Raw genomic sequence first — 7,443 nt, forward strand, 5'->3', positions numbered from 1 at the left:
CACCCTAGGTGCATGTGGCTGGCGCCCTAGCTGCCCGAGCCACAGGCGCCGAGCCTCTCATAATGGTTTTAATGCTGAACTGCTGCAATGTCTTTATCTCTATTTTTAGAATTACCGTATTCAAAAAACTGCTATGTTTTTTGGTTTTCTTTTTTCCACTTCCCTGTAAGTATGAAGAAACTATTACATTTTTAATTGTTATTTGCATTTTAATTATTACTGGCCGTGTTAGGCTGACTATGACAACATACAAACTTTTAATTACTAACATTAAACTGAACTACTCTTTCAGATTAAGTGCTATTAGCACCATTTCACAATACTTTAAAATTATTTCATTTGGGTTTCTACCACAACTTAGCAAAAAGCATTTTCCAAACAACAATGTACTTAGGTCTGAGAGGCTGAAAGACAGCAGAGGAGGAATTCATCTCCAAAAGTGGCTCCACCATTGAGATTCCCACTGGTAGATGCTGCACTGCTTTGGTTTGGGTTGTCATAAACAGGACCAATGTTACTAAGATCCCGCTTTCAGCCTCTCCGGAACTGGGCTCAGCTGCTGAAGCAGCCGCCGTCCCTTCTCCAGCCTGAGCAGCTGCTACTGCCACCACCGTCTTCATCTCCCCCTCTTCTGTGGTAGTTGCATTTGCGGTTGTTCCTGGGCCAGGTCCAGCAACCACTCCCTGCCCAAGCCTGCTTCCCGCCACCGCCATAGCTTCTGCCCCTGTCCTTTATTTTTCTATGCAAATCTTTCATCCCCTAAAATAATGGTGATGGCATTAAATGTCTATGTTGCCCACCTGATCTGTTGTGACATGTGGGCAACTAACTTGTTGCACGGGTGAATCAAAACCTTATCTTTAGTTGAGGAAGCTGATCCACAGGCCATTTAACTCAAAAACAGGGTAACCACAGTTTGGTTTAAACATGCTTCTTGTCCTTGCAGTGTTCAGCCCTGAAGAAAAAAAAAAAGAACAAAAGGAAAAAGAATACATCAGACCCTTGTATCATCCTCAAAACACTTAATTTCATAATGGTGTTGTTTATGTCTTGATCTCATTCATGTTTTTCACACATTATTTTCATCTTCTTGGATATATTTTTTTCTTAGCCCAAGCTATCTTAAATGTAAGTAATTACTGGAGTTATGAATAAGTTTCATCATCACAGGCTTCTATTTTTTTCAAATGTATCAGTAGGCTTAGGATAATTTTGATAATTAGTTTTGAAATGGCTTGTTATAAAAGATTGAATTCTACTGCAAGATAAATCTATGTTGGAAGCCAGAGTCCTGTTAGAGCTGGATATTCTGTCCTTTGGATACAGGCACAGCCACTTTAAGTCTTTTCTTATTTCCCTCTTTAACTTATTTTTGCTCAGAGTATTGCTTAGTTACTTCTGAAAAGCTTGTGCATTTTTCTTTCCATGTCATGTGAATTCATGTGTAGGCTAGAAGTAAGATCCAGTCAGGCAAAGAAACAGCAGCAATGCAAGAAATGCAAGTGAATTAAGGGAAAAGTAGCTCTTTATTTTTAGGACAGAGGACTAAACCAGTACCATTAGCCTGTAAAGACCCTGGGTATGGGGCTGGGCCTGATGGTTCACGCCTGTAATCCCAGCACTCTGGGAGGCTGAGGTGGGTGGATTGCCTGAGCTCACAGGTTTGAGACCAGCCTGAACCAAAGCGAGACCTCCCCCCCCCCCAAATAAATAGCTGGGCACTGGGCAGCGCCTCTGACTCAGTGAGTAGGGCACCGGCCCCATATACCGAGGGTGGTGGGTTCAAACCCGGCCCTGGCCCAACTGCAACAAAAAATAGCCGGGCATTGTGGCAGGTGCCTGTAGTCCCAGCTACTTGGGAGGCTGAGGCAAGAGAATCACCTAAGCCCAAGAGCTGGAGGTTGCTGTGAGCTGTGATGCCATAGCACTCTACACAGGGTGACAAAGTGAGACTGTATCTCTAAAAAAAATAGTTTGGCATTGTGGCAGGCACCTTGTAGTCCCAGCTACTTGGAAGGCCAAGGTAAGAGAATCACTTAAGTCCAAGAGTTTGGGATTGCTGTGAGCTATGCAGCCATGGCACTCATGGCACTCTATCGAGGGCAACAAAAATGAGACTCTATCTCAAAAAAAAAAAAAAAAGACCCTGGGCGTGCCCAGAAATCCCCTCAGGATTCAACATGGATTGTATCTATCTTGGTTATTCTCATATATCTTGGTTTATTTCCTCATTGATAAAGTACAGAAAATAATTACCCTTCACAGTTGTGGGAATATAACATATAATGATGTATCTGAAAGTCCAGTGCCTGGTACACATTAGGAGCCTGACAGATGCAGTTTCTTTTTCTCCTTTATCCATTTCCTTCCCTGATTTACTCCAAGTTAAGGATACTTTCTCACAAAGTCTCACTCTGTTGCCTGGGTAGAGTGCCACGGAGGGTATCAGCTTAGCTCAGAGCAACCTCAACCTCCTGGGTTCAAGCGATCCTCCTGCCTCAGCCTCCCAAGTAGCTGGGACAACTGGTGCCTACCACAATGCTCAAGTGATTTTTCTATTTTTGGTAGAGACAGGGTCTTGCTCTTCGTCAGGCTGGCCTGGAACTTCTGAGTTCAAGAGGTCATCCTGCCTCGCCCTCCCCGAGTGCCAGCCTAAAAAATTACCTCTTAATCACTGCCTTGTACTAATTTTTATTTTCTGATGTGTTTTTACTTTAAATGTAAATTCTTTCATCTGCCTTAAGGATGCTAAGTAGCCCTTTTTAGTTGATACCATTTACAAGTTTGTAAAGTCTAACCAGTGGACTTAATGAAATTTCTGAATATACCATGTTTAAAGTCCACCGTAGAAGACTTCTTCTTTACAAAAGGGAATTCCATCGTGAAGTGCTTACAGTATATAGGTTTTCTGAGAAGCCAGCACTTCATTCTACTTCTTATAAAATTTTGCCCTTGTTTCTAAAATAAAATTCCACACCTGGGCCAATGATGTCACCTATGTATTTATTACTGGCTTTAAGCAATTTACTTGTGCTAGTGCATTGGTATATTTTTCTTCATCTTTCTCCTGCTTGGTGTTTATCAACCTCCTTGGATCTGTGGACTTATAGAAAATTTTCAGCCTTCAAGCCTTTTCTGCTTTCCTTCTTTTTATCCCGGGGACTCCTAATTACATGTATATTAGGCTGCTGCTGTTGTCCCAAGACTCACTGATGCTTTGTTAAAAATACTTCAAGTTTTAAAAAAATCTCTGTGTTTTATTTTGGATAGTTTCTATCCATTATATTTTATTTCAGACATTGCATTTTTCCTCCTTAGAACACAATTTGGGTCTTTTTAATATCTTCTGTGTCTCTTCTTTGATGCTCATGTTTTCCTTTACCTTCTTGAATATGTGGAGTAAAATAGCTATTGTTTTTTTTTCTTTTGAGACAGTCTCACTTTGTCACCCTTGGTAGAGTGCTGTAGCCTCATAGCTCACAGCAACCTCAAACTTCTCTGATTTACTCCAAGTTAAGGATGCTTTCTCACAAAGTCTCACTCCGTTGCTTGGGTAGAAGGCCATGGCATCAGCCCAGCTCACAGCAACCTCAAACTCTTGGGTTCAAGAGGTCCTTTTGCCTCAGCCTCCTGAGTAGCTGGGACAACAGGTGCCCACTACAATGCCTGCCTATTTTTAGAGACAGGTCTTGCTCTTACTCAGGCTGGCTTGAACTCCTGAGCTCAGATGCTCCTCCTGCCTCAGCCACCAAAGTGCTAGGATTACAGGCATTAGCCACCATGCTTAGCTTAATATAGCTATTTTTAACATGTACTTTTCTACTAATTCTGTGTTAGTTCTGGATCTGTTTCTATTGATTTTTTGCTCATTAAGAGTCATATTTTTGGCTGGGCATGTTGGCTTACACCTGTAATCCTAGGACTTTGAGAGGCCGAAGCTGGTGGATTGCCTGAGCTGATGAATTTGAGACCAGCCTGAGCCAGAGCAAGACCTCATCTCTAAAAAATAGCCAGGAGTTGTGGTGGGCACCTGTAGTCCCAGCTACTTGGGAGGCTGAGGCAAGAGAATTGCTTAAGCCCAAGAGTTGGAGGTTGCTGTGGGCTGTGACACTGTGGCACTCTACCTCAGGTGACAAAGTGAGACCCTGTCTCAAAAAATAAAGTCATATTTTTGTTTCTTTGCATGCCTTTAATTTTTGATTGGATGTTAGATACTATAAATTTTATGTTGTTTTGTTTTCTTCTTAATTCTTTTAAATATTTTTGAGCTTTGTGCTAGGATGCAGGGTAGTTACTTGGAAACAGTTTGGGGTTTTAAAAGCAGCCTTTAGTACAGCGCAGATTTGGACTCATTACTATGCCCTGTTTGTTACAAGGTTTCTCCACTCTGGCTCTTCAGGACATAAACTATTCACAGACTTGCCTGAACCCCATGAATTCTTTTTTTGAGACAGTCTTACTTTCACCCTAGGTCAGCGGTTCTCAACCTGTGGGTCTCGACCCACAGGAACTGTATTAAAGGGCCGTGTCATTAGGAAGCTTGAGAACCACTACCCTAGATAGAGTGCCGTGGCCTCAGCTCACAGCAACCTCCAACTCCTGGGTCAAGCGATTCTCTTGCCTCAGCCTCCTGAGTAGCTGGGACTACAGGGACCCACTACAATGCCCGGCTGTTTATTTAGACATGGGAGTTTCACTCTTGCTTAGGCTGATCTTGAACTCCTGAGCTCAAGTAATCCACCCACCTAGGCTTCCCAGAGTGCTGGGATTACAGGTGTGAGCCACTGTGCTTGGCTCTGTTGGTCTCTTTCTACATTTGTAACATTGTAATAAAAAGTCTACTTAAGGCTGTTAGTATGACACTGTAATTTTCAGGTTCCTGGAAAAAGGAGAAAATAAGGCTTCAAAGCACATGGACTCCCTTAACCCTAAGCCCAACCCTCTGCCACAGGCCAAAATCAGCTCCTTGCATGTGCTCTCTGCTGTGCATCCCTCTTCCCTCACCCCATGGCTTATGGGCCACACTCTCTATTGGGCAGCCACTCTGACACCTCCCTTTCCAGGATGCAAGAGTCCAGGCAGCTGCTGAGGGTCCCTCCATCCCCCATCAGGTGTGCACAGAGGCAGATGTCTGGGGAAAGCCTGCAGAATTGGGGTTCCTGGACAGAGCCTAAAGCTCATGGGAGGGAAACATGAGCCATTTGCACTTTTGGCTCAGAGCATAAGTAGAACTGGAGTCCAGAGGGAGGGTGAGCTGGTTTCTGCCAGGCAGTCATTTCTACTCTCAAAGTCCTGATCTTGCCACCATTCATAAGTTTCAAATTTGTCTCCTCTCCTGTAACACATCCTCAAGGTCACTCCCTTAGTTTAGGTAACCATATTACCAGGGAGTTACTACAAAAGCCTCATAATATGCATCAGTTTTTAATTTTCCACACTGTAGCTAAGAGGTGCACAACTGAACAACTGATAATGTCACTCCCTATTAATGGCTCCCCAGTGCCCTTGAGCCCCTTAGGCAGCCTACAAAGCCACACCATCTGCTAAACCTCAGTCCATCTCTCCAGCCTCACCTAACACCCCTCTCCTCCTCTCACTGTGTACATGCACACTGAAAAATTGTGTCCTCATCTTCCCTGGCTTTTGCATGTGTTGTACCTTCTGCCTGGAAGCCCTCTCTCCCTATTTCCCCTTCGTACCATTCTTCTTTGCTGATCCCCTTATCTTGAAGCATTGAGCTTGGACTCTGTACCTTTTCTCAGGTATGCTCTCACAGCAGCCCACAGTTTGTTAGGACACATACCCCAGTATGTGGTAATTCCCCCACCTCCCACCCCTCATTCAATTGTAAACTTCTTCAGGCAAAGTACTGTCTCTCTCATCATGATTTGTAATGTCTGGTATGTAACAGTACTTGGAATTTACCATAGACATATAAATCTATGAGTACACTGATGCATGATACACAAGAAAGCAGGTAGGGATTTGTAGCTTTCTTCATGAATTAGTGACTTAATTTTCACTTTCCCCCCAATTCACATCTCTTTACTCTGCTTATTTGATGCTCCCTGTTTTTTTTTTGAGACAGTCTCACTTTGTCACCCTTGGTAGAGGTGAGGTTCCCAGGTTGATCCCTGGGAAAATATTTTGAAATGGAATGTGTGCATTAAATTTACTGGGGAATTCTCTTGGGAACACCTGTGAATGAAAAGAGGCCACAGATAGTTAAGTGGTGATGCAGCTGCAACAGAAGCCTCCACCAACACCACAAGACCTTTTAGAGATAGCACCAGGCTTTTCAGCCCATTCATGCTGCTCCTTCCCACGAGTTAGATGTGGGCTGACCCTGGGAGGGAACCTAAGCTAGACAGAGGCAGCTCCCTGTAAGTCTAGGGCAATTCTTGGAAAGGGACAGGTGTCAGCAGGCAGCACTCCTGGCAGCTGATTGATCCTGGCAGGGCACTGCAGCACCCACTACAATCAGGACTTCAGACTTCTCCTCCATATGAAGGCGGATGGAAGAGGCCATCTGCCTTCATATGAACAGGAGTGTCAAGGACTGGGTACAGAGGAGGTGCTTATCAAATACTTTTTTCCTTCTCTACTTTACCTATTCCCTAGGTGTTTTTCAGAATTTGAAATATTCACACTTGGAACACTGCTGCCTTTCAACAATCCCACGATATAAGCTAACATTAAGTTCAGACTTACTCCTGTCATTGGGGCTGGTGTTACTGCATTTAATTTCCATAACTACTTAAGGATATGTACTATTATTTCTCCTTTTTATTATAGGGGAGACTCAAGAGAGATTCCAAAGTGCTATGAGTTGAAATGTGTTCATTACCACAAAATGCATGCTGAAGTCCTCACACCCCAATACCTGAGTAAGTGACTTTATTTAGAGGTAGGGTCTGTAAAGAGGTAATTAAGTTAAAACAAAGTTATTAGGATGGACCCTAATTCAATATGATTAGTATCCTTATTAAGAAATACAAATTAAGTCAGACATGCACAGGTGAAAGACCATATGAAGACCCAGGGAAATGACCTCATACAAGCTAAGGAGAGAAGTCTTGAAGAAACCAACCGTACTGACACTTTGATCTTAGACTTCTAGCCTCCAGAATTATGAAAAAATTCTGTTAAGCAAAGCAACCTATGGCACTTTTTTATGGCAACCCTAGCAAACTCATACACAAGGTCATTATTGCCCAGCAAGAATCCACTTGCTGGGCAGCGCCTATGGCTCAGTGAGTAGGGAGGCAGCCCCATATACTGAGGGTGGCGGGTTTGAACCTGGCCCCGGCCAAACTATAACAACAACAAAAATAGCTGGGCGTGTGGCAGGTGCCTGGAGTCCTAGCTACTCGGGAGGCTGAGGCAAGAGAATCGCCTAAGCCCAGGAGTTGGAGGTTGCTGTGAGCTGTGACACTACGGCAC

Source organism: Otolemur garnettii, unplaced genomic scaffold (assembly GCF_000181295.1).
Source record: "Otolemur garnettii isolate 467f Iridium unplaced genomic scaffold, OtoGar3 scaffold00046, whole genome shotgun sequence".
NCBI lineage: Eukaryota > Metazoa > Chordata > Mammalia > Primates > Galagidae > Otolemur > Otolemur garnettii.